The following is a 27,816-nucleotide window of genomic DNA, read 5'->3' on the forward strand; positions in this document are numbered from 1 at the left end:
AAATGTACTATAAGTATAAATATTTATTTAATTAATTAATTTATATTGCTGCCTATTAAATAATAATTGCATCAGACAACTATACATAGAATCATAATTAATTACTGTTAAAGAAGTATTGAATATCAGCAGTAAGAGTTTCTCAGGACAAGCTGAAGGAAGGGGGTTTAATTACAGGCACTACTTCAAATATTCTGTGATTCCATAGTGAGAAGAGAATGAAGAGGGATGTAAGTAGGAAGCAGGAAACAGTATTTCTTTTTGCCCTGAAAAAGAAAGAAAATTATAATTTTACTCAGTGACCATTGCAATACAAGAATGCAAATGCACAAATAAAAGGTAGAATAAAACGTACGGACATTTTTCTTAATATTTAAAACCAAACTGAACAAAAAACAGCATAAAAGCATTAAAGACCATTCTCTTTATTGTCGACTAATCTCAAACAGAAGAGTTGTTTGGAATTTCTATTTACTGTAGGAATCTTTGCAACCTGCTCAGTAATGTGAGAATATATTGAAATATGGCAAAGAAATAAAACAAATAAAAAAATTGCATGTTAAAGTGGATACAAAACTTCAAATAAATAATCATAGTACAATACTGTGGTTTATTTAAGAGAAATCTAGTTTAAGAGAAATTAATATAAAATGTGTTACAGATGATATATATCTACACCAATAATGACAGACAAATCATATAACATAAATGTTGATCATGTAACAAAGAAGAAACATTTTATCATGTATGGTGATAATATAAAAGAAAATTTCAGAGATACCAGAAAGTAACAAAAAATGCTCAGAAAATCCTAAAAGTAAAAAAAAAAAAACCACATACTTTTATTACTTATAATCTCAGAAAACCTAAATGAAAAGCAACACAATAAAATATATGTTGCTGCAAGAACAAATTTGGTTCAAGATTGAAAAAGAAGAATTTTGTTGACAATACAAGACTGGGAGAATAAAAAAGGAGAATATGCAGCAATGACAAAATTGACAATATACAATAGAAGTTCAAGCAAATTTAAGCAAGAATAATTCCTTTTATTTACTATCTATTACACAACAGGGCAAATTTAGACATATGGGATATGGTTTCTAGGAAAAAAAGTTATAAGACCAATTAAAATAATAGATGAAAGGGCTTTAAGAGATACTAACAATGATCTTCAATATTCAAAGTAAATGATAAAAATCTAAATTGTGGTCAACAGTGAGAGAAACAAGTGGAAGTCATGAGGAGAATGTGTCACTGCCATGTTATCCCACAGTGTTTTTATATGTGCTTAGTAGTTGTTCTCTTTCTTTTATTTGACACTATCTGATACAGACATTGTTCCTTCTATTTCACTCTTCTAATAATAAAAATATTAAAAGAACACTATAAGAATACTTCTTCATACATTTTGCCACAATTTAATATCTATGAATGCCATTCCATGGCCAGGGAAGATATGACAAGAGAGTCCTTCTTGGACTGATGCAGTATATATTCCCACGGGTTCTGTGCAGTTTGGTGAACCCGCAAATTCCACCCATGGCTGGCCCTGCCCATCCCACCCTTCACCTCCCAAGAGTCCCCACGTTGCCCATTTTAGATGCCAGGTAAGCACAGGGCCCACACAGAGGCTCAGAGAGGGCAAAAAATGGGCCTCTGGAGTCCAGGAAAGGCAAAAAAATGGGCCTCCTGGAAGTTCTGGAAGGCTGGAAACAGGCCCATTTCTGGCCTCTGGAGGGCCTCCAGAACTCAGGGGAGGTAGTTTTGTCCCTCCTGAAGGCTCGAGGAAAGCTTCCAGAACACAGGGAAAACAGCCCCTCCTCCTCTGTGGTGCAGGAGGCTGACTAAGCCATGCCCACCATGGCCGCGTCCACCCAGCAGCTGGGCAGAGAACTGCTTGCTGAAATTTTTGAAGCCCACCCCTGGTATGCATGACATGCTTTCATGATCTTAGGCTGACATTGATCTTAAGTGTCGTAGATTTGTTTTTGTTTTTTTTGCAGAAATAATTCATCTTGGCCAACTGCCTCATAAGGTGTTGAGGGAAAGGACTTATCACAGAGCTTGTTTTGTATATACCAGAAGAGGCATGTTTTGATCTCAATTGATGGAGAAAAAAATGTGAAATTAAAATTCAAGTTTAAAGTGGTATGCATTGCTGAAATAAAAAATTAAAAAAGAAATATCAGTCTGTTTCATGCCTCTTTTAATATGTATACTTTCTGTTAAAATTTAGGAGGGTCCTACTCTTATCTGCATAATGGTACAGTTTGTAGTGTTTCTGATCAGCACTAGCAGTCTACTGTCCATATAAACAAATACATCTTGGTCTGCAACTGAGTTACAGGCAAATGAAAGATCCACAAAGACTTATTTAACGAGAAAATAGCAGTGGTGTAAAAAGTAGCTTTTAGACTAGTCCTCACGTTTATCACCGTTGCAGCATCCTGCAGTCATGTGATTACTTTTTGTGCGATTCACAACTACTTGTGACAAAGTGAGTTAATAGAGAACATGGAAGTAAAATTGTAAGCTTAACTCTGATGATTCACTTAATGACCAAAGAGGTTGTAAGCCCATTGCAATCTTGTGAAGTTTTAATTAATGCAGTGGTGGGATTCAAACAATTTAACAATTGGTTCTCTGCCCTAATGACCGGATGGGTGGGCATGGCCATGGTGGCCATGGCTAGGGGGTGTGATAGGTAGCATTTGGCCTCCTGTAGCCCCCTGGGAGCAAAAACGGGCCGTGGGGGCCACATTGCACCTCCTGCACTTACCTGGGAGCCAAAATGGGGCATGTGGGGACTCCTGGAAAGGGCGGGGCAGGGAGGGGAAGGGCCAGCTAGCAATTTAACAACCAGTTCAGCCAAATTGGTGCAAATCGGTTGAATCCCACCACTGACTTAATGAGCATGGTGCTAAGGAATGAAATTGCTGATCCCAATTCCATTTGCTAAATGGGGGCTAACAATATGATTATACAGGTGGTCCTCAACTTATGACCACAACTGAGCCCACAATTTATGTTGCTAAGTGAGACATTTGTTAAGTGAGTTTTATCCCATTTTACAGCTTTTCTTGTCACACTTGTTATGTGAATCACTGCAGTTGTTAAATTAGTAACACAGTTGTTAAGTGAATCTGGTTTCCCCATTGACTTTGCTTCTTGGAAGGTTGCAAGAGATGATCACATGATCCCAAGATTCTGTAATCATCATCATTGTGATTCAGTTGTCAAGCATCCAAATATAAATAATGTGACCATAGGGATGCTGCAATGGTCATGTGTGAAAAATGGTCATATATCACTTTTTTCATGTCGTTGTAACTTCAAATGGTTAGTAAGTGAACTGTTGTAAGTCGAGAACTACCTACCACGTATTGCATGTGAATGCTGCACAATAAGGCACTAGCTTCTTGTTTTCTGAAAGCTTGCCTGATACTTGTACAAGTACTGTTTATTTTCTCCATGATTCTACTTTACAGATTCACTAACAGTGAATAGCCAATCAATTGTTGGGTCCCTTTGATTTTACTTTTATAAACTGGAATAATTGAACCCTTCAGACACTTCTGTAGGTAAGCCTTTACCCTTAAGATGTTTTGTATCCCAACTAGACAATCCAAGACCCAGTTGGTCATTGTTTCAGACATATTTCCTTACTTAAACAGAGAAACAGAAAGACCACAGGGGCAGAAAATCAGTGGGAGTGACTTCTGACTTCCTGATGGCTTCCCCATTGACTTTCCTTATGGGAAGCTGAGAGAAAGCTGGCACAAAGTTCCTTCCTTCCTTTTTCCCTCCTCCTCCCTCTGTTTTCCTTACTGCCGCATCAAGTTTCGACTTCCTACCAGTTTTACCATTGCCATATTAAAGCAAACAAATAAACAAAAAAAGCACCAGGAAAGTCAGGTAGGGTGTGTGGAAGTATAGTAACAGTTGAGAAAGATATGCAGGGGTTCACAGACATGCATGAGAGGTGCCAAACAGGTCAAGAAAGGTATGCATGGTGCACTGTGGGTCAGGAAGTGTGCATGGGGATATGCAGGATGCACAAGATGCGCTATTTCAGTAATGAATGTAGGGTATGACGTGGACTGGGAAGGGTATTGCGAGGATGTATAAGGGGTGCCTCATGATTAAAGAAGGCTCATGGGGCTTGGCATGAGTCAGGGAACATGTATGTGGTATACAGGAGATGCCACACAAGTTGATGAGAGTGCATGGAAAAGTGCAAGAGCTGTCAGATGATATGGATCGAGTGCACTGCACAGGAGAGTGCAGTGCAGGTTAGAAAGAGCATGCAGGGATGCATGAATAGCCAACATGACATGAGCATTGAAAGACTGGGGAGGTGGCATAGGTGGGAGAAACTTACCTGAGAAACCTGCTTCCCCATTGCCAATGTTTCCTGCAAAGACTTTGCATCTGGGAAGCTGGAAGGAAGTATGGCAATCATGATCAAATTTATACTTCCTGCTGCCTTCCCCGCTGACTTGTGGAAAAATATCAGGGAGCATTGGAATGATAATCATGTGGCCATGAGATAATGATGCAACATAATGATGCTGAAGGGACCACAACTCCCCCAAATTTCATTCTTACTGGATTGATGGGTCCTGACGTTCTGTCAGTTAGTCCATTTGAGGTATCTTGGTTGAAAAATTGTTCCCATATGATGCACTATTTTGTCCAATTGAATATTACAAACAGACAAACAGACACAAGAATTTTAGTAGTAAATAAATTAGATCTTGCATTGTGGAAGGAGATACTGGCAGCTATAAAGAAAAATTAGTAAAATCAATGTGTTTTTTGTTTTGTTTTTTTGTCCCAAATGACGAATTGTGAGCAACTATCTCAGGTTTTATTCGAGGTTTATGTTTGGTTTTTGTGATTATTTTTGATTTTAATTGTTCTAATTTCTTATTTTTGGAGGTAACCTTGGGATAACTGTTTTGGTTTTAGAGATGAACTTGAGTAATTGAGTAGAGAACTGAGTGGCATACAAGTTTAAGAAATTATTATTATCTGCCAGAAGTCTGGTAATATTTTTCAGTAAGTGCTGAACCACATGATTATGCATATATTTTTGTTAATAAAATGTATCTTTTTAAAAAAAAAAAGTTGTTCATGTAATATAGTCTTTCTTGAATTGATTCTACTGATCCATTTTTTTCACATGTCATTTTTCTATAGATTCTCTATATGGTTTAATCAAACCAGATAATGTAATTAGATAATTCTTTCTTGATGTGTTTGATGACTAAAATTGTAATCTCAGGTGGAATTTATAGAAAGCATAAAAAGCTTCTATCCTGGTATCATTATTTCTTCATTTAACAGAATTATATTCCTGAACTGAAGAAATCCCAACCTTTAGGTTTAGCTTTCTCCTGTTCATACATCATAGTCACCCTGCTTAACCAAGCAATAATGGCATTTTTTAAAACAAATTAGCTTCTCAAATTATGTAAATAAGAAATAATTCAATCAAGTGTCCTGCAAACAATTACAAAAGAATTGAAGGAACTTTAGCATTTCTAGGTCCATATTTGTACATTTAATACAAATATGGTAATGAGTAATCCTAATTTCCTTCCATATAATATCAGGATTAGATTAGGTGAAATTGGGTTAAATTTTGTAGAAGCCATTGGGCCCTAGTTCACACTGGTTAAATATATATATCTTAAAGTATGTTGAAATAAAACACACAAAGGCTATACTGTTCCACCTTTATACCTAAATAATATAAGTTTGAACTAAACTTTAGGTTTGAAGATCTAGATCTTGCCGAAGCTTTTCTCTTGGATCTTTATTTTAGTGCAGAAATCCCCATTACAGCCTACTACAATTCAGGGACTCAAATTTGTGTAGGCACAAGGCACGATCATATTTAATCAACATAAACAGCTAGGGGACTTTTTACATGTTCCACAAAGTACCACACCCATTTCTGATTTTAAACTTAGCTGAGGACTCCTCAAATCTCAGCATGCTCTGCCTCTCAGAGCTTTTCCGAATTAGATAGCAACTATCAGGATTCTGTAGGTCCACCTGGAAAAGAAAAGGAGACACAGGAAATCTCCAGCCTTTTCTGTTTCTAGTTCTCACTGGTCTGAAACGCTTCTAACTTGTCTACCCGCTACCGTCCTAAAATGCCCCCCGTATCGTATCCTCTTTACTATTATATCTTGGACTTCTATATCTTGGTAGGTGCCTCGGCTCCGTTGTGCTACAATCAACTGGGCATAGGTTCTGCAAATCTTCTCCGCTAATTTAAGGGATGGGCGAAGCGTGCTCTGACCGAACCTTCCGCGCCCAGGATGCGGTTCTCAAACCACTGGCGCCTCATCAATCCGTGCTCGGAACAAAGTGGCCTGTTTCGGAGTACCGGCCAAAACGCCGCTGTTTCTGGGTGGTAGTGGTGGTGGTAGGGAGCGGGAAAAGGCGACGGCTGAGATAAGGGAGGGAACAGCACGGAAAGAGCAGCGGAAAGAGCGGCCATACTCCCCAGACAATCTCGGCGTCCGCAAGGATGGGACGGGAAATCTTGAAGCAGCAAGTCAGTTGGGTTTATCTGCCGGTAAAGCCTAAAACCCGGACAGCAGCTTCGCACAGATTGACCTAATCTGTCATTTGGAAGATCTGGTTTGAGCGTAACTTCAAGGAGTGACCTCAAAATCGATGGGCGCGTCTCACCACTTCAAAAACCGTAGTTAAGCAAATCACGGCTTAGCGGAATTTGTGAACCGACCTCCGAATCTGGCTCCCAACTCACAGAGCAGCCTTTCTAGGAAGGCTTCGAATAGCTGCACACAAGAACTGGGTTCTCCCCAAAGTATGCTCGAATAGGGATGGCTAATTTTGTACCTGAATTCAGACAACACGCTTAATTCGATCCCTCGATGAACTCATTGTCTGGATTTCAGCTAAACTGTAAACCAATTACTACCTGAATCAAATGAATTTTTCCAACACACTTAAAAATTAAAAACTGATGAAAAAAAATAACTAAAGTTTAACGAGCTATACAAATGCAATTCCTGAATTTTTAACCTGGTTAAAAACTCTCCAACTAAAGAGTTTAGTTTAGGATTAGTGTTCTGTGTAATCTAATCTAAACCCTGTATAGGTAAACACAAAATTCACATGTGTGATCAGAAGCATAGTCTTTTAAACATACTTGCTTATCTTGCAATATTATAGATTTGTCAAACAAAATTATAATAATAACCCAGAATAAGTGAGATCAGGATGACAATTCTATGCCCATGTAATTGGAGGAAGAAGATAAGCAGGATGTATCATAAAAATCACTTAGATACAGTTTGGAATCTAAATAGGATTGCTGGGTGCACATTAGTCTGATGCACATTGTCAGAAAACCTGCTGAATTGAAAGATAATTTACTTTTGAGAAAATTTGCAAAAGGCCTGCTGGAAGAGCCAACCCTATATTTTATTAATACAGGAAGGATTAAACACATGCCTTGAGCGTCTGAGTAAATCAGAAGGCCTATCAATACAATTCTAGATATGTTTACTCACTGAGATCCCTGAGACTTATTCCCCAGTGAAGATAGAAATAGTGGGTAGCTTAATAAAATGTCAATGTACGTGACTGCTGTTAAAAAAAAGCAGAGAGTCTATTATTGCAATTAAGAATGACATTTGAAATATAACAGCCAATTTCCTTATAAAAGATGTGGTCATCATGCCTAAGAGTTATTGTAGCCTTGGGAAAGATGTAACTAAAAACGAGTAGAGGACTAAAATAGTTCCTTAATAGGGAAGACTGCCGTATCTGTGCTTTTAGAATATGGGGGAGACTGCATTATAAAAGTAAATACAATTATTTATGGCACCAAAATGTGGATATAAAAAGTTTTTTCCTCTTAACAATATAAACATTTGAGATTGCCTATTAAAACCAAGTACTGGGAAAAGCATGATCAATAAAAGGCAGCACTGATGGTGACTGATGGTGACTTAAGCTGTAACTCACTGACATCAGGCATGGTTACAGTCCCAGTTTAGGAGCACAATTTCTAGAAAATTGAGCTATTATATGCCGATTAGCCTTGAATCTGGAATCCCCTAATACCAACTCCTAGGGAACAACCCCTTCCTTCCTATGTTTTTGGGCTTCTTCAGTGCATCTGCATGGTATAATGGGACATTGAAAACTGTGATTATCTAGAAATATAACCTTCTTAGATCTTAGAAGGGTCTTGCATTGTTAGGAATGATAAGAAGTGAAGACCACCAAGGGTTTCCTTTCCTGAATTGTGGCTCAAGTGGGCTCTTGAGCTTTAAAAGAGACTCTCTCAAACGTCTGCTTTTTCAGCACAGCACCAAGCCCAGAAACATTTCCTCCCTGTCACCAGCCAGGTAGTTCATTTCCCTTAAAAAGAACGTGGTGGCTCAAAGATGATGCTGGAACCTGCCCCCATCCGTTCTAAGAAGTAGTAAGAAGTTTATGAATGTGTTGCAGAGAGAGAGGTTTATAATTTCTTTCTTCACCACTGAAATTTACCAGGTTTCCAAGTTTAAGCAAAAACAAGCATCCTCTGCAATTAAACCCACACATCCTCACACATGCCACAAAATGGAGTATTTGCAGATTGTTGAAAACATCAAATCTTCCACTGCACTGACAAAGCACAGGCTCAACAGTGGGAGAGAAGGAGGGGGAGAAAAGTCTTGTGGGGGGACGATAAAGGAAAGGGGAGGCTGTCAGCACTGATGTCTGTGGGTTTTAACTTGGACAATTGGCTAGTAACAGTGGAAGGTGTAGCAATCTCATTGACCAAGGACTCCTTTCAGGTGTGCCAAAAGTCCTGAAAAGCAGGATAGAGGAGGAAACACAAATTTCACAACCCATGAATCAGAGGATTCCCTGACTCAGACACCCATTCCCAAATTCACCTGCCTAACTGCCTCTAATCCTAGAGAAAGGTAGGTAGTTCCTGGCAGATCTAAGACAGTGCCTTTTTCACACTAAGTAAGTTTGGTGAAAATTTGAAAGACATAAAGAACGACATACTGCACAGTTGAAAACTTACTTAGAGTAGCTTTCAGCTACCATTGGAGGTAAGAATACTAGTATTTGCCTTGATAAGATCCATTAAAAGCATATCTGGGGACAAAACCAAGGATTCTGCTCTGAAAACTTTCTGATCTCCATGAGGACTTGCATTTGAGCAAGCAATAGTGACCGAAGTCTGGGAGATTTCTAACCCATGATATTTACCCTTTGATGTGAAATCCACTAGATACCATAGAGCCCAAGTTAGCAGATTCCTTGGAAGGCATTTAAGAGACTTTTTAATGTAAAATAAAATTTACTATTTCCTTTTCTGGTGATATACAACACTTGGCATCAGCTCTTGGAAAAGCAATGTAACACCAAACTTTTAATTAAATGATCAACAACCTCTTGTCAGGGAGACGCTATTATGGGCCAAGAAAGGTTCTCCAGAGGGAGGCTGTGGCATCCTGGCAAAGTGTTTCCTCCTGCTCTCCTCCCCAACAGTCTCCTCTTCTTTGAACTATGAGATGGAAAGGATCCTCTACTCCAAGTCTTCTCTGCTGACTGCAGGGGAGCTGGGTGTGTTCGGTGGTCCCGTTTGGTCAGTCTCCAGACAATCAGTCCCTGGCACCTGTCCCCCCACACCTGTGCTTTTCTAAATTGGACGGATCCGGGGAGAGAAAGGGATTGAGCTGGTGGCTGGGCCACTGCATTTCCACAGGACCTACTCCTTCCGATTCCCCCAAAGCAGTGGCTCAGATGAGAGGGTTAGGCATTTCTTTTCACCAGTTCCGAACCTCCGTTGTGGAAGTTACTCTGTAGTTAAGAGTAGTCTCGGGGCTTCGGCGGCCCAGCCAGCCTGCAAAGGTTGAAGGAGACCTTGGGACGCAAGTCCACGAAAGCTTGGAGCCTCCTAAGCAAAGCAAGGGCGGGCAGGCGGGCGGGCTGGCTAGAGCGAGCGGGCGAGCGAGCGCGGCTCCTAAGCGCGCCGGCTTCCCCGGGTGAGCGGCGGCTCTCACCTGTCGATCAGGCCGCTTTCTTCAATCAGCGGCAATAAAGGTGGGGGTGGGGGTTGGTCCCTCTCCCCGAGTGGCATTAAAAGGCAGAATAATTGCCAGGGGAAGCGGAGGAGGCGAGGCTCGCTCGCCAAGCTCGCAGGGAAGGAAGCTCGCTCGCCCCCGCCCCGCCGTCCACTCTGGCAACCGCGATGGGAAGCGGCGACACGAAGTAGCGGTCGTCGCTGCCGCGGGGAAAGGAACCAAAGTCGGCGGGTGCCGGCGGTGTCCCGGATCGGCAGGAGGACGACGCGGTCCCCCCGGGAAGCCTGCTGGAGCGGTGAGCGACCCAGTGCCGTTCAGTCAGAGATTGGAGGGCTGCAACGGGAGGGCCCCCCACCCAGCCGCCTTGGGATTCGCGCAACTGGAAGCGCATCGGGGCAGAGTCGCCCAATTTGCACCAACGCGGCCGGCGAGAAGCTCCCGCCCCAGTGTAGCCCGGACAACTGGGAAGGGGCTTTGAAATATGGCCTGCGGGGCGGGGCCGGAGCTGGGAGCAGAGCTTGGCCGCTTCTTCCGTGGGGGAAGGGGGTTCAGGAACTCTTCCTCAGCTGCGGGCCTTAATGAGGAGGGGGCGGTAGGGGGGGGGCACGGTGAATCAGTCCTACTGGGAGAAGGTCGCAAAGGACCCACGTGCCGTAGTCTACAAGTTTCAACCTCCTTTCCCTTCTCTACCTTCCTGGCCTGCAGGGATGGTTCCCCCCCTCCCGCCCTTCCTCCCCCCCCCCACCCACTCGCTCTCCCGGTGAAAGTTTGCCCACATTTGTATATAGTAAACTCCCTCTCTTTCCGCTTTCTCTCTGTCGGGAAGGTGCAATTGCCTTTAGTTTGCCTGGCTCTGAAAGTGTTACTGGGGAAATTTTCAGCGGAATCCTCCGGGCTACGAGTCCGGCTGGAAAGAGCCGGGAGCAGCTTCTGTCTCTTTTGAAGTCGGGCTGCGTCGGGCTCAGGTCTACATTCACACGAGTTCTCGTTATCCCTCTGGGAGGCTGGGTGTAAGCTGCTCTTGAAAGGCGGAGAGGCAAGGACCCCGGAAGGCGTCTTTCAGGTTTTCTGCTGGGAACTGGGTGAGATAAGAACCGCTAGGAGGAAAAATCAAGCAGATCCACACGCCAGCGAATTTTCCTGGGAGGAATGGCCTTAGTTCTGCTCCTTTGTGGGCTAGGTGTAAAACCGGTGGGTCAAAGTGTGGTTGGCTACAAGGTGGTTTTTCGAGGAAACCGAGACGGGCAACTCAAACTTGTTCACTTTTTCCTCCCCCGCGGCCTCGGTCATTGGCGGAGAATAATACGCGGCAAATCTGCCTTAATGTGAAGGAGCGGAGGATGCCACGAGATTTTCCCAAGCCAGCCGCACCCAACAATCCCCAGGTTACGTGCAAGGTGCTAATCGCGTCCAGACGGCGGTGCCTTGAAAGCACCAAAACCAATTCCGAGGCTGTCCCAGCGCTGCTGGTCCTGTGGTTTGTCACCAGCCGAGGCGCGGCGGCTTTGTTCGTTTGTCACTGTGGGCTTAAGGAGCCGCTTTGAGCGAGACAAAGCCCGCGCATGGCTCTGGGTAGTTGGATTCCTCGCAGTTTGGGAGCCAACTTCGCAAACAGCGTTCGGGCGCCCTGAAGGGGCCTGGGGTTTTCTGAAACAGGAACACCCCCCATTAGTCCTAAGTCGCTGCGCTGCGTGGTCACAGCTGGGCCCCAAGGAGGTCCTTCTTTTGTACCCAAATAAACCTTCGTGAATTAGCCACGGGTGTCAACGCCCTCAAAGGGGCTTCTGCATTAAGAAGGCGGCATCAAGGCATAATTGGATGAGGGCTTCGGGATTTTCTCGCGTTTTCTTTAAAAAGTTCGTGGTTTATTTTCCTCGGAGCTGCTGCTAAAATGCTTCCCAGGGCTTCCTCGGTTGACGGACAACTGTTAATTGAAAACGAACTGGGGTGACAATAAAATAGCCTGAGCGGCGAAATATTTCCAGAGCGTCCTCTTCAATTCAACCTATGGATTTCAAACGAAACCTTCCTTTTGTACCCGATAAAAACCAGCCAGATTCTCTGCTTAAAATCGCCCAAAGCGGACCCTTCTCCTGGAAGTTCAACAAGGCCGGAGTCTTAGGCCCATCTGTGACATTTGTCAAATTTGAGGGGGCTTTTATCCAATGGACACAAGCCTGGCCTTAAATCGCTCGATTGCGGGATTGCGAATTTCGCAGAAAGGAGACCGCGGCCCGCAAACGCGGCGGGACGTCCGCTTGAAGGCATTATTACCTCTCGATCTAGCCTCCCTCGCCCCCACCCTACGGCCCCCTTCGTCTCTCAGATCTGATAGATGGTTTGCCCTTTCAATTTTCTGCTGCATTTTCTGAGTTTCGTCCTAATCTTGCTCTGTATGATTAAGAGTGAGATTCAAAAGATTTTGTTATTTTTTGTTAAATGACGCCACCCGTTCTTATTTCCGAATAAGAGTGTTCAAGTTAAAAAAAAAAAAGGATGGTTAATTCTGAGGTTAAATTTTCTATATGCAGCATTTGTGTGGATGCAACATTTGTTTTTTATTGTGCTCACTAGTAAAGAAAGGAACTGAATCCCAGAGAGTTTCTGCTATAATATTTTATTTGCAGAAGGGTCGTGTACTGGGTGTCAAAACCAGGAAAGGTCAGGTTGGATGCCCCCGAAGTGTGTCCATCTGGACTTAGGGATATTTTTTTCATAGATAGTTCAAGTACAAAGCTGCAGCTTAATTTGGTGGAAAATAAAACCAAGCCATATGAAATCTGCTTAGGACTTAGGTCGTCTGTAATGGAGACAGTACTAGTAGTGAGAATCTTGCCCTTGGAGGGTATAAATGTATTCTCAGAGGCAGGCTGGCCAGCCTGTTGCATTGTCCAGAAATGTGGACATGTGCCAAGAGGCGTGTATGTCATCTCAGCAATGAGATGGTGTTTCCTCATCTGACAAGAAATATCTTTCTGCTTTCTTCTCCAATGTCTGGTCCTCTCAGCAGCAAGCTAGCACCAAAAAATCATCACCTGCTCCAAGCCCTCTCTCTTGACTTGGAGATTCCTTTGGCTGACTTCCAGGCAGCAATTCCGAACCTCACACATTTCCCTCAGGGCTTTCCAAAGGCGCTGGCTCCAGGAATCCAGCTGGCCATATTCCCTCCCACTCCTGCTCCGAACCTCCTAGCTCGTTGCACACTCACTCTCCTCGCTTTCCCCCCAAGGTTGTTGGGGGAATATCCAGAGATAAACTGAGGTGGAGCATTGGGAGAGGTAACTGGTAAGTGCCAGCTGGAGGAATCCTCCAGGTTTACCTGCTAAGCAGACTCAATACTAGCTAGATCAGAGTTTCGCTGAATTGAGATACGGTAGATAGGAAATTTCAGATATCCCACTAAGACCTAATCCATCGTTTATAAATGGCTGACTTTCATATAGCTAGTTAAAGGAGAGACAAACGTAAGTGCATCATAATGGAATACCCACACCATTCTTTCTGTACTACCAGACTACGTTTACTAAATTAACCCAAGGTTTTAGGTTCACATTGCTCCCAGAAGTGCAGGGCTGAGTTGTACAAGAGAATAAAATGTGATGTCCTACTATAGAGTTGTGAGTGTTGTATAAAGACAGCCAGAGATGTCCCTCTTAGCTTTCTTGTTTCTTTCCTCCTGGTCTGCACTATGGTAAAATGAAATACCTTATCTTAAATCAATAGCAATCACATTTAGACTTACATATCACTCCACAGTGCCTTACAGTACTCTCTAAAAAGTTTACAGACACAGCATATTGCCCCCAATAATCTGGCTCCTCATTTTACCAACCTCAGAAGGATGTAAGGCTGAGTAAGCCAGTGAGCATTGAACTGCCTAACTGCTGGCAGCCGACAGTCAGCACAATTAGCCTGCAGTACTGCATTCTAACTACTGCACCACCACGGCTCTTAAAGATTGTTATAAATCGACCTGAATGTTAGGAAAAGTGCAGGCACAAGTGCAGGTTGTTGCTGCCAGTAACTTGCTTTGCTGGGACTTTTCCCAGGGAGTATCCATAGGGAGGTCTCTTGATCAGAAGTGAACCTTGCTTGGGATGCAAATTCGTCAAACGTGAAGTGACAATACACAAAAAAAAACAGGCACAAACTATTTCCATTGTAACCAAGAGTTTCCCACATATGGCCCAGCTTTTTGCAACCTGAAATTGAGAGAGATCAATTATTTATGGTGATACAACCTGCAAAGCACTTCCCCATGGAAGTGGAGACATTATCCCTACAAATATTTTATCCCTTCTCCCACTCCAGAGCAAGTTGTGGAAAGGAATTAGAGCCTTAGGAAATGCAGCTTATTTGAAAAAGAGAGCCAGCGAGCAAATCCATGAGGGTATAGGTCAGAACTGAACTCCAGAGTGTAGCTTTAGATTACCTTAATTATTTCAAAAGTTAAAGCAAGTCCATAATTGGCTGATGTGCACTGCTAGTTTCGGTGAGAGAGAATTTTGAACAGCATAACTCAGGGGTTCCCAATCTGGGGTGCTCGCACCCCCTGGGGGTGCGAGACGATATTCCAGGGGGTGTGAGAAAAGTCCAGGTAAATAATAGGATATTGGCTATATGTTGGCATTTTTATTTATTATTTATTTCAGGGGGTGCGAGGTTCGAGTGAAATTTCTTTAGGGGTGTGGGGCGAAAAAAAGGTTAGGAACCACTGGCATAACTGGATGAAGTTGAAGGATTAATGGCTCCACTGCCCTCCTCCCTTCCCTGAGTTTGTACAAGGCTGATGCCTAAGCCTTTTGAGAAAATTCAGGCTGTAGCTCACTTAGCCATTAGTAAGCACTGCTTGCCTACTGACTTCTGTCTAATGCTTCTTTCTAATAAAAAGTGGGCAATATTATTCTTGGGATCCCAGCTAGATCCTCAGGCAATGCTGCTTTTTCTCTTCCCAAAGGTGGAATCAGGAACTTTAAAAAAAAAAAGTGGCACAGAATCACATTTGGACACATAGCATAGAGGCACCACCACTGTGGAGATATGTATTCCCAAGGAATGTGCAGCACAAGCCACAAAGGCAAGGCAGCAATCCTGGGGTGCTCTCTCTACTCAGCAGGGAGTACCATCGATTTCCATGGGTTTTCTTCAAAGAGTTTGGGTTAGGGATAGTACTCCAGATGACACTATTGACTGCCTCCTTCAAATTGGATCCTCCAAGAAAGGATGGACCACAAGTGCCATAATGCACACCCACTAAGCTTATGGAAGCTGGAGTTGCATCTGAAAGACAGTAGCTTGGACAAAACAGCCATAAATAGATAGTAGTTATTCATTTAACATATTTCCATGTCATGGCAATGGAAATGTCACCTGGTGACATACATAGAAAAAGTACAATATAAAATATACATAGTAAAAGAAATGAAAATACAATGGCACTATAACAACGCAAAGAAAACAAAAGAGATGGAGACATCAAATCAAGTCATATGAGGGGGTGACTTTCTGAAACGGGCCAGCCTTTTAAGAGCTTTTGAAAGATCAGCAAAAGAAAATTCCTGCAGATCACCCCGACCTTATTCTAACCCTGAACTTTCAGCAAGGGGCCATCCTTGCTACCACCGTAGGACTTGGAGGTACTTGCACGTTGATTACAATGGGAACGATAGCCTTCATTCCAGGGAATCGCCTAGAACCCTAGATAAACTACATTGCCTTGAAAATATTTGATTTTACCAGGAAAAATTGAAAATTTCCGAGGAGATAACTGAACGGAAGGCAGAATTCTGGGAAGCTTCGGCGGCCCAGCCAGCCTGCAAAGGTTGGAGGAGACCTTGGGACGCAAGTCCACGAAAGCTTGGAGCCTCCTAAGCAAAGCAAGGGCGGGCAGGCGGGCGGGCTGGCTAGAGCGAGCGGGCGAGCGAGCGCGGCTCCTAAGCGCGCCGGCTTCCCCGGGTGAGCGGCGGCTCTCACCTGTCGATCAGGCCGCTTTCTTCAATCAGCGGCAATAAAGGTGGGGTGGGGGTTGGTCCCTCTCCCCGAGTGGCATTAAAAGGCAGAATAATTGCCAGGGGAAGCGGAGGAGGCGAGGCTCGCTCGCCAAGCTCGCAGGAAGGAAGCTCGCTCGCCCCCGCCCCGCCGTCCACTCTGGCAACCGCGATGGGAAGCGGCGACACGAAATAGCGGTCGTCGCTGCCGCGGGAAAGGAACCAAAGTCGGCGGGTGCCGGCGGTGTCCCGGATCGGCAGGAGGACGACGCGGTCCCCCCGGGAAGCCTGCTGGAGCGGTGAGCGACCCAGTGCCGTTCAGTCAGAGATTGGAGGGCTGCAACGGGAGGGCCCCCCACCCAGCCGCCTTGGGATTCGCGCAACTGGAAGCGCATCGGGGCAGAGTCGCCCAATTTGCACCAACGCGGCCGGCGAGAAGCTCCCGCCCCAGTGTAGCCCGGACAACTGGGAAGGGGCTTTGAAATATGGCCTGCGGGGCGGGGCCGGAGCTGGGAGCAGAGCTTGGCCGCTTCTTCCGTGGGGGAAGGGGGTTCAGGAACTCTTCCTCAGCTGCGGGCCTTAATGAGGAGGGGGCGGTAGGGGGGGGGGGCACGGTGAATCAGTCCTACTGGGAGAAGGTCGCAAAGGACCCACGTGCCGTAGTCTACAAGTTTCAACCTCCTTTCCCTTCTCTACCTTCCTGGCCTGCAGGGATGGTTCCCCCCTCCCGCCCTTCCTCCCCCCACCCACTCGCTCTCCCGGTGAAAGTTTGCCCACATTTGTATATAGTAAACTCCCTCTCTTTCCGCTTTCTCTCTGTCGGGAAGGTGCAATTGCCTTTAGTTTGCCTGGCTCTGAAAATGTTACTGGGGAAATTTTCAGCGGAATCCTCCGGGCTACGAGTCCGGCTGGAAAGAGCCGGGAGCAGCTTCTGTCTCTTTTGAAGTCGGGCTGAGTCGGGCTCAGGTCTACATTCACACGAGTTCTCGTTATCCCTCTGGGAGGCTGGGTGTAAGCTGCTCTTGAAAGGCGGAGAGGCAAGGACCCCGGAAGGCGTCTTTCAGGTTTTCTGCTGGGAACTGGGTGAGATAAGAACCGCTAGGAGGAAAAATCAAGCAGATCCACACGCCAGCGAATTTTCCTGGGAGGAATGGCCTTAGTTCTGCTCCTTTGTGGGCTAGGTGTAAAACCGGTGGGTCAAAGTGTGGTTGGCTACAAGGTGGTTTTTCGAGGAAACCGAGACGGGCAACTCAAACTTGTTCACTTTTTCCTCCCCCGCGGCCTCGGTCATTGGCGGAGAATAATACGCGGCAAATCTGCCTTAATGTGAAGGAGCGGAGGATGCCACGAGATTTTCCCAAGCCAGCCGCACCCAACAATCCCCCAGGTTACGTGCAAGGTGCTAATCGCGTCCAGACGGCGGTGCCTTGAAAGCACCAAAACCAATTCCGAGGCTGTCCCAGCGCTGCTGGTCCTGTGGTTTGTCATCAGCCGAGGCGCGGCGGCTTTGTTCGTTTGTCACTGTGGGCTTAAGGAGCCGCTTTGAGCGAGACAAAGCCCGCGCATGGCTCTGGGTAGTTGGATTCCTCGCAGTTTGGGGAGCCAACTTCGCAAACAGCGTTCGGGGCGCCCTGAAGGGGCCTGGGGTTTTCTGAAACAGGAACACCCCCCCCCCATTAGTCCTAAGTCGCTGCGCTGCGTGGTCACAGCTGGGCCCCAAGGAGGTCCTTCTTTTGTACCCAAATAAACCTTCGTGAATTAGCCACGGGTGTCAACGCCCTCAAAGGGGGCTTCTGCATTAAGAAGGCGGCATCAAGGCATAATTGGATGAGGGCTTCGGGATTTTCTCGCGTTTTCTTTAAAAAGTTCGTGGTTTATTTTCCTCGGAGCTGCTGCTAAAATGCTTCCCGGGGCTTCCTCGGTTGACGGACAACTGTTAATTGAAAACGAACTGGGGTGACAATAAAATAGCCTGAGCGGCGAAATATTTCCAGAGCGTCCTCTTCAATTCAACCTATGGATTTCAAACGAAACCTTCCTTTTGTACCCGATAAAAACCAGCCAGATTCTCTGCTTAAAATCGCCCAAAGCGGACCCTTCTCCTGGAAGTTCAACAAGGCCGGAGTCTTAGGCCCATCTGTGACATTTGTCAAATTTGAGGGGGCTTTTATCCAATGGACACAAGCCTGGCCTTAAATCGCTCGATTGCGGGATTGCGAATTTCGCAGAAAGGAGACCGCGGCCCGCAGACGCGGCGGGACGTCCGCTTGAAGGCATTATTACCTCTCGATCTAGCCTCCCTCGCCCCCACCCTACGGCCCCCTTCGTCTCTCAGGTGATTTTCTCTTATACCTTTCTGCTGTAACCAGACAATCAGATTGATCTCACGTAAGTTGGATATGAGGGTGTGCCTTTCACTTCATCAAGTATACTTGAAATCGCGTCAGAATGCTTGAATGTCTGAGATACGGCTGAAAGATGACCCGCCTTATCCCTAGTTTCTGAGTTTGTGGGGTATTTCGAAAATGTGGACGTCCCCTCAAGTAAGAAATGTATCTCCACAGTTCCTTCAAGTAAGGATTGTATCTCCACAACTGTGTCCTAAAGTGTAAGACTAAGTTCTGTGACACATTTTTTCTCACAGAAAACTTTTTTTCCTTTATTAAATCGTTCAATCTTATGTCCAAATAAATGAAATTTGTTTCTGAAAAAGAGGATTCCTATTGTAATTCCTATTGTAATGCCTATTGTACAGAATATTGTAATTCTGTACACCCCACACTTTTGAGTAAATCTCATTGAATGTAACGATCTGGGAGAATATGCATTCAGGCTGCATCCATGCTACCCATTTTTCCTGTTGTGTTCCAGTTGCTTGTAAAGGACTCTTTAGTGAATAAAAACCCTTTTCTGGCAAATCTTGGATTCGGATTCAGATTCAGGTAGCAACTCAGTGCTTTAGAACTTGTTGGTATGCTTAAAAGAAAGGTGAGACACAGGTGCCTTGGGGTTCAAATGTCGAACAGGCAATATGCCTGTCTTTCTCTAAAACAATATCAACACATGTTGCTAATGAAACACTGTTAAAAGTGTTTCAAGCAATTGTCTGTGGACCACAACTATGTTTTGACTTGTAGGAAGTTTATGTACTTTTCCAGAGATAGAAGTGCTCATATAACACAGGATGTTCACAATGGAGACTGAGCTGTTCCACTTTGCAGGTATTTTCCCGCTGAGAGGTTCAAATCAGGCTCAAAATCTTCCAATACACCAAGCACTGCTACCATTTTGCAACTGCTGTTTGAACAGAAATTGTTCACATTGCCATCAGGTAGTGGAACCAATGCAAAGTGGATTTAGGTTGGAGTCATCAGGGCTAAATAGACCTGCAAATGAGTGGAGTCAGAAGCGAAGGAGAATTGTTCCCCTTTTAATGCAAGAAAAAAGTCTGTTTTGTTCTTCTGGGCTGCATTCCGAGAGACAGACAACAAAAATCCTTAGGATTTGTTTTCTAAGTTTAAGGCTGGGAGCTTAAGTATACATAGAAATTGCCTGGAGAGCCCAAGCCTTTTAAGAAAGAAGTAGATATTTTTGAACCTAGTCAATAGTAAGTCCTGCTGTGTTGGGAATGAAATACAAATGTTTCAGGAAACTGGATTAGCTACCTTACAGAGATGGAGTGTAGGTGGGCGAGAGACCCAATTTGCCCCATCAGCAACACATCCATCAATCTCTAAAATGAGCTGGGTTCATTTTCCTAAGGAATCACATTTAAATCTGGTTACAGAGGGAAACTAGGTAATAGATTTTTTCTTTCCTGGATGTTTCTGTGACCAGTGACTAGCTTCTGTAATCTAAAACCTGACACACTGTGGTCACTGTTGAAGCTTCTAACTAGAGAGAAAAAAAGCCCATCCAGTGTCTTCCAAGGTCACAGGCCTAGGAATGCATGTAAAAATGGCCAGTGTCAATTCAATATGCCCCATACAATTTTTCTTGTGCAACCTTTTTGAATAGGCTGATCTCAGATTGAGTGGGTAGCTAAGGCAGTAAGTCAGCATGAGGGACATCTTTTGCACCTGCCTTGTAAAGAGTTTTAGCAAAGACTTTCTGCCACTCCTCACCCCATCCCAATATCAAGGATTTTTTAATGCTGTATAAAAGTGGTAGTTGTTATGCAAAGTTCAAGACTGAGTATGCAAAATCAACACAGAGTCCAGCAACTTCTGGCCAGCTTTGCTAAACCAGGACTAAACCCTTTTGTCACCATCTATGCCACAGCATCACTCTGATCCCAGCAAGAGTGACTGCTTCATTTTAGCAGTAGGACAGTTCATTGAAAACTTGCTGGGCAGCTAGCAAGGCACTGCTCCCTGGTCTGAGGGGCTTCTCAAGTCTCTCTGCCTCTCCTCTCCCTCTTCCCCCCAAAAGCTTTAGAATTTTTCTGCCCTGAGTCCTATGGCTTAGTTTCCCCTTTGGATTAGAGCACAGGTACCCTACTGGCTTTAGAGGGCTAAATTTATCTGACTTGAATGACAGTAGCATTGCTAGAGGCAAACAGATTAGAGGAAAACTCATGGAGGGAACTAGCTCAGTTCACCCAAAATGGGCTTACCCGAATGGCCTTTCTAATCTATAGCACAACCAGATTTCTTTTACTTTTGCTGTATCTAAAGTTCAGCTGAACAGACTGAACACAGGGTGGCGCTGCCCGAAGGACAAGCCTTCCTCAAGGCTGGTATTTGCTAAACAGCCCTTTCTGGCTGAAGCCCCTAAGTCCCTCTTTCCCTCCTGATTATTTCCGATGGGATTTATTAAGGGCAAGATCAGAGCCAACATGCCTGCATTGATAACTGTTTTACTCTGAAGAAGTTGGTCCAGAGCCTGAGAAAGAACAGGCCTCCTGGCTCATGGTGCCAAATGCTTGTCTGTTTAGAGGGAGAGGTAAAAGAGAGGGAAGGCATGCAGCCAGGTTTCCCCTTTTTTGCCACTGTAAAAAGGCCTAAGATGCAAGTGACCAGCCTTAAGAGCTCAGTTCCTGCTGCACTGCTGGTGTAAAACATTCTTCTTGATTTGAGGGTAGAGGCAGTGGGAGCTGATCTTCTGTCTTGGGTTAACATGCTCAATCCCTATTGAGAAGGAAATTGGTTCTTGTGCCATAAAAGAGAGCCAGAATCCTACAGCCCATGCCCTTCCCTGTTCCCAAATATTCTGAAGCTGGGAGATCAGCAGCAACAAAGCTAGTTGCCTTTTCCAGGCTAAGTCAGACTTTTCTTGCCCATAATTCAAGTTAGGAGTTGTCAACTTAGAGTTAGGGTGCTTGATTTTCTTCTTGGCTTCTTACTTAAACTCTTTCAAGAACTTGTCTCTTGTGCCCCCCACCTGCCCCCCAAGCACAGTTCAAGCTCTTAAATCTGACTTGCGTTTTACATTTTAAATCTTTGTCAATAGGTGGACAAGTCATTCACTATGGTACTTTCTGGCTTTGTTCTTATCTGAGAGGAGCAATTAGAGATCATTTTGTTTCAAAAGATATATGTATCTGCATGAATGTGTATACATGTACACACACACACACCACACACACACGCACACAGACCCAAACCATACACACAGAGATTCCATGGGGATCTGTTTGAAAGAGTCAACTCCAGTTAGTCAGGCGTGATTCCAGGTCATGGAAGGGCTTTTTTACTTCATTCTAGGTAGCCGCTTTTTGACAAGTCATTTGTTTTCTGATCTTGGCTAAGCATTGAAACTAGCTCAGGCTGTATCTCTATAGATGACTGTTAAATATTAGAGATATTTCTTACTGGTGCAGTATCCAGACTTTGTGTACAGGTAATAGGAAACTGTACTTACTCTGTGGTCTATTTTTCTCTCCAGGTGTTATAGGTATTCCTCTTATTTAGCCTGTTTATGGCCTAAAGTGTGCAAAACTATATGTTTTGTTCTGTGCTGGCTATGTGTGTTTTGTCAAGCTAGGCACTGTGGTTTCTAAACCATGATTTACATTTTAGCCAGTTGAGTATTTACAATACAGTCATTAAAATATGGTTTATTCAGTAAATCATGGTTTATGGTTTATCCCAAAGTATGCAAATGGGTGGATGTTTATTTTTTCTAGCAAATTTAGAAATTCTATTCTGTCTGAACTGTCCCAGCTTTCTCATTTTAATTAATGAAATTATAACCTCACCCTTATATGCTCATGTCCTCTTTTCATACTAAGGGTTGGAACCAAAGTCACCACAAATCCCCTGAAATTCATGGGGTGCAAGCATTAGAATTGGCTCCTACCCCAATTCTGTTTTACAAGTTGGCACCTTCCCCTATTATCCTTAAAACATCTCTGCACTATACAATTGTCAGTCAATTAATATTTGATAAATTGTTCTAAAGACCAGGACTCAAAAAGGGATCACGCTCAGTATATTCGCCAAGACCCTTGTCCTTCCAAAACTAATGGGATTTCTTTGTGAGCTTCCTAGCCTGAAGATGACACATGATCTTGCCTAACTGCTTTTGCGAAATTGTATTGTTGAATCCTGGGCCCACCCAGGCAGGTATGAAATCCTCATTTTCTTCCGGGTATGACTGGGCATTGGCAGGAGTGGAATGGAGTGAGCAAAGCTTTGTTCCAATAATTTAGCAATAAGGAGCAAAACCTTAGAAGCTGTTGTGGCTGCCTGTCTTATTATTCTTGGACTAATTTTGCAGAGTCGATGGGCAGGCTGCTACCCTCCAGCATTGTGACAATGGTATATTTTGCTGTGATCAATGAGATTTTCTGGCTCCTGAATGGCTTGGATGTTGTAATATGCCTGAAGAAGGCAATATTAGTCTTGGTAGATCCACATACACATCTTATTTTGGGGCTCTTGGGACCCCTGGATCCTTGGAGAAATACCATTTCTTTCCATATAGAGAGTGCTTTGGAGTGATTTGTAAAGAAAAAAGACTCACCCAAACCTAAACCTGACTCTTGGATTATGAATTGATGCTGAGATCAGTCTCTTGTGCCAAATTAGGGCACCTAGGCATAGGTGGGACTGGGTAGGGTGGAGAAAGGAGTTTCTGATAGAGTTCTGTTATGAAACAAACACAAGTGAGAATATCCTTAAAATTAAAATAATATTTCAAAGGGAAAACTAAATTATTATGGAAGCTATATAACTGTAGCATTAAAATAAATTATATTGGGGGTTTATCTATTTAACATTAATAACACTAATAATAATATCAAGAAGCCTCCTGATTTAGATCAATGCAGAAAACATTTTGATCCAAAATTTTACCACCAAAAAACCTTAAGTAAATGCCAGTTTATGTTCATTCTGAACTAAACTTTTTTTTTTAACTACCCTAAAATAAAAGAACCCCCCTTTTAAATGCTGAAAACTTGCGATTATTGAAGTGTGCAAACAGATTTTATATTTAGAAGAGGGAAAAAATAAGCAAAGCATATTTAATTTGAAACAAAAGTTTTATTGCAGAAATTTATAAATATATTGGATATTTATTCCACTTAATCTAAATAGGTTAAGAACCATAATTTTCTCAAGTTACTATTTTTTTAAAAATACAGACAACTCCACAAAATTGAATAGTGATGTTGAAAGATATAGTTAAGTTTGTGGATCTTAAATTATAACTTGCTGAGTTTATAAATTATAGTGGTTTAAACTTTTTCATAATCTAAGTTTATTTTCAGAAACCATGCAGGAAGTTTCACAAAACTTTAAATCCATTACAAGAAGATTAATTCATCAGGAAATAAATGGTGAAAGTATGTGACTTACTTTTAAAACAACAGTACTTCAACCCACTGTATATCAGTATTTAACTGAATGCATTATTCAAAGTAACCATGAGAGCGGCTAAATAATTTACAACGGTTTTCCTAAAATCTTTTATAAACTATGAATACTTTATACAATACAAACAAGTGACCAATCCAGTTGCATTCAAGACTGAACCTGGAAATCCAGTAATCAGGTAATTCACCAGAACTGTGATGTTAAATGTGATCAATTACCAAATGCATATTCAGATCACTTCTCAGATATCATAAAAGAGCTCATTAATGAGGTTGGATGAACTCTCTCTAGCCACCCATATAATCAGCGGTAACAATAGTGACAAACCAGTCAGGAGCAGAAAAGATCTGCCTGAAACAAATTTTATTTTCCCACCAGAAATCTCAACTTCTGAAACTAGTAATATTTCCTATTTTGACGACCAATCTAGTTAATAAAGGTAACTTTGGAAAATTACTATTCTACTGCTAGGATTAAAGGACTAAAGTTTTGTTAGAAAATGCCTCTGGCAAATCATCCCGTCTCGTTTAGTGTAGGATTCCCCCACCCCTCTGCAATTTCGTTTCCACATCTTTCCCAAACTCCCTTTCTGAAACCAGCACAATGTATTTCTGCTAATTTGAGAGTGACTCTTTCAATACTACGACTATAATTCTTTCAAATGAGTCTGTAAGCATTCGTCCTGAGCAGAGCTCAAAGAGGAACAGAGTGTAAGTACTACATCGGCTTTTACATTCCTTTGCAGAACGCTTTTGAAATGTCAAAAAAGAAAGCGTCCTCTACAGTTTTCAGGAAAAGATTGACATGTCCTACAAGTACCGTTTTGTGCAGGGAGGGGAGTGGAGGGGATGGGGGAGTGTAAATTCTCTGCGGAAGAACCGCGACTTTTCCAGGGATGACTGAAACCCTCGCCCTACTCCGATTTGAAATGGAAATGACTTGGAATTAATCTCTTACCCTAGCCAGGGGTTCTCCGTAGTTCCGGGGATGCCAACCAGCAAGCGCTTCCTAGAAGGGGCGGAGGGGTCTATCCACAGAGGGCCACAGAAAGGTCGGCAGAGAGGCGAGCTACAGCAATCTAGCCTAGGTCCATCCTCGAGAGATGGAAGAAGAGCACGAACGCCGCGCCTTTTCTCTCCAGACTCCCGTTCTCGGCTGAGCCCAAAGTCCAAAGTCCCCACCTCGCTTTTTGCCCCTTCCGAAGGCTGGAAGCGTCCACCGTAGCGGCTCGCAAAACTACTTCAGAAGGAGGGGGCGGTGGGAACGAGGAAGAAGAGAGCCGAGACTCTTCTTTTGCTTCTCATCCGACCAAAGTGTCCAACGAGATTACAAGAAGCTATTTGGTGCTTTTTTTCTGGTTTCTTTTCGGCCCCGATTGTAAAGGTTACCCGGCTTCGGCAGCCTCGGCGCACAGGAAGCGCTTCGCTGTAATTTTGCGGCAGTTACTGGGGTTCTCCGCTTCTGCTCACTCGTGCATGACAGTTGCGGAAAGGCTTTCGCTTCAGGACGTCAGAAACATGTACCGCATGGTGTGTGTGGGGGGGGACGACGACACCAAGCCCTTGCATTTCTTTCAACCCCACTGATAGTGAAATATCTAGGGTCCGCCAGAGGAAGGTTAAACAAATATACCATCTCGGGAGCCCCAAAGGAGAAATCTGCCTGGGTTAAGACAACCTAATTTTGTCTGGGCTAAATGCTCGCCTCGATTTATTTCGTCGGCGAGTAACTCTCGCTGAAGGAAAAACTTCGGGGTGTTTTTAAAGTCTCTCCTTCTCCTTTTCCCGATTTTTTCTTCATGTTTTTTCCTGAATTTCATATTCATAATGAAGCTGTTTGGGAGGTCTAAAAAAATCCATCCTGGAAAAAGTTAACGCGAACCACTTTTTTTTTTTTTACTGTTGCCATGATAGCTTCGTGGACGTGGCCACGAATTCCTCAGAAGTCAACTTTGACTCCAGGCAGGCTTTAACAGGACAATAGTTTTTCTTCGTTCTTTCGCGAGGGTATTTCTGAATTGCCTCTATCTATTCCCTCGTCCTACTACCCTTCTAAACAAGGGCGGAAGAATCCACATCCTCCCAAACCCTTAAATACGTTCTCCCGTCGCCACGATTATAAAAAGCCGCACAATCCCGAAACCCATTCCGGCTGAGGGGATTTTTTTTTTTTTGACCCTCTAGCGCCACCGTAAAATCAAGCACTCTTAAGGGGGTCAAGAGTTTTGCTGAGCGGTGGCAGGAATGCTGGTCCTTCTCTGGCAGTTGGGCGGACGAACGGCCGGGCGCGCTCGGGGCTTCCCCCTATGGCAGCGCCGAGGAAGGCGAGAGGCGAGAGGAGGAAGAGGGGGGAGTTCGCTGAGTCGTCTCCGCCTGAAGGAGGGAAAAGGATTCCGGCTGCACCACCTTAAGCGCGGAGCTGCCGCCGACGCTGAGGGGAGGCTTCAGGGTCTCCGTGACTGGGGGCGGCGGAGGGAAAGAGGCGGACAGGGGTCGGTTATTTCTCCCCCTCCCCCTTACCCAGGATTCCGGGTGGAGAAAGCGCGCTCTCGGGCTGGCTGGTTGGGTGGGGGGTGTTCGGCCTCGCGCCCAACGTCAGTTAATTCCCCCCCCAGCGGATAGCGCCTTCGCTCCCTGTCGCCGCTCCAGCGAAGGCATCATCTTCACCTGAGCTCCCTTCTCGGGGCGCGGATCCTTACCGCTTGTCCTCCGCTCCACCCCACCTCGCGGCAGCTCTCCTGAACGGCGGCGCCGACGGCGACCGGACGAGCTGGGACCACTCACTCAACCTACTGCCCCCGGACCCTGCGGCTCCCGAAGCGCGAGCGTGCAGGACGAAGCGGCTTTGCTTCCACGCGGACTGTTCCCCGCCCAGAGAGGAGCGGTTGGCCACGCAGCGCCCCTTCGCCTCGGGAAGGAAAACAATAAATAAATAAATTTTAAAAAATGCGGTCAAGGAGGGCTGACTCCCCTCACCCGCCCTCCCCGCGGGACTCGCGCACCGGCCCCCTCCCTGCGCTGCGGGGGAGGGCCATGTGCGTTTGTTTTGAGGCTCCGTCGCCGCCAGGCCGCTCGGAGGAAGAGACTGACGGGAAGGAAGCGCCTGGAATGGATACCGGGCTGGCGCTGCTCCAGCCCTCCCGCCCTCGCGTCCTGAATGCCCTCCCGCGTGGCTCCTCGGCTTCACTTTTACAGCTGTAGCCCGGTTCGGTCGCTGCCTTCCCCCTCTCCCCCAATTTCACGAGCTCCCCTCCAGCTAACCCTGCCCCTTTCCTTTGCAATGCCGCCTCCTCGCTTCTCCTCCCAGCTCCCCCGTCTGCTCCCTTTTGCTTTGCCTGTGTGCTTGCGTGAACCGCGTGTTTCAATTTATTATATATTTATTGGGCTTTAATTCACTGACAGGCGTCTCCCCCACCCCCCCGGTCTTTCTCGCCTGCCTGGAAACGGCTGGCCCCAGCAAGCAGCAATTTGTAAAATCCTAGCCGGCCGCTTTGGGAAGGGCTCTATCCTGTCCAAGTGATCCCGTAAGATAAACGCGGATACTATTTTGGGGAACTAGGAAGAGAGGAAGGAGGAAGCAGCGGGGGGGAGAGAAAGTAGGAGGGATAGAGAAGGGAGGAAGCGGGGCTGTTGTTATTTTGGATTCCAAGAATTGGGAGGAGGTAGGGAGAGGGAGGGAGAGAGGGAGGGGAAAAAAAGGCATCACTACCATCACCACCACCCCCAAAATTCCCAAAGCAAAGAAGGACAACCCCAGAAAGGACTCACTTTGCTTGATGACTCAACGCAACTAATAATCATTTGTCTCCTCTGGCGAATCCCTCGTGTTGCTGCGGCTGCTTATGTTGGCTGGAAAAGGGAGAGATTGAAAGTGACACATCGGGCGCAGCTCGGGGCTTACCGGAGATCAGACCACCGGCTTCTGCTG

The 27,816-nt window shown here is 44.8% G+C and overlaps 1 long non-coding RNA gene across 3 annotated transcripts; it reads right to left on the minus strand.

Annotated features, from left to right (window-relative positions):
* Positions 1–28: 28 nt before the first annotated feature.
* Positions 29–27,785, minus strand: LOC148127931 (uncharacterized). 3 transcript variants are annotated; one of them, XR_015740701.1, is made up of 3 exons: positions 27,657–27,785; positions 24,847–26,796; positions 29–266 (listed from the first exon to the last, which is right to left on the minus strand). It is a non-coding gene; the product is annotated as an uncharacterized LOC148127931 (long non-coding RNA). The 3 variants fall into 3 exon arrangements; XR_015740699.1 differs by lacking the exon at positions 29–266 and having other exon boundaries at positions 23,539–26,796; XR_015740700.1 differs by lacking the exons at positions 29–266; positions 27,657–27,785 and adding an exon at positions 26,891–27,228 and having other exon boundaries at positions 23,539–26,796.
* Between the last annotated feature and the right edge of the window lie 31 nt (positions 27,786–27,816).

Source organism: Pseudonaja textilis, chromosome 1, assembly GCF_049901715.1.
Source record: "Pseudonaja textilis isolate UNSWEBS1 chromosome 1, rPseTex1.2, whole genome shotgun sequence".
In the NCBI taxonomy this organism is placed as follows: Eukaryota; Metazoa; Chordata; class Lepidosauria; order Squamata; family Elapidae; genus Pseudonaja; species Pseudonaja textilis.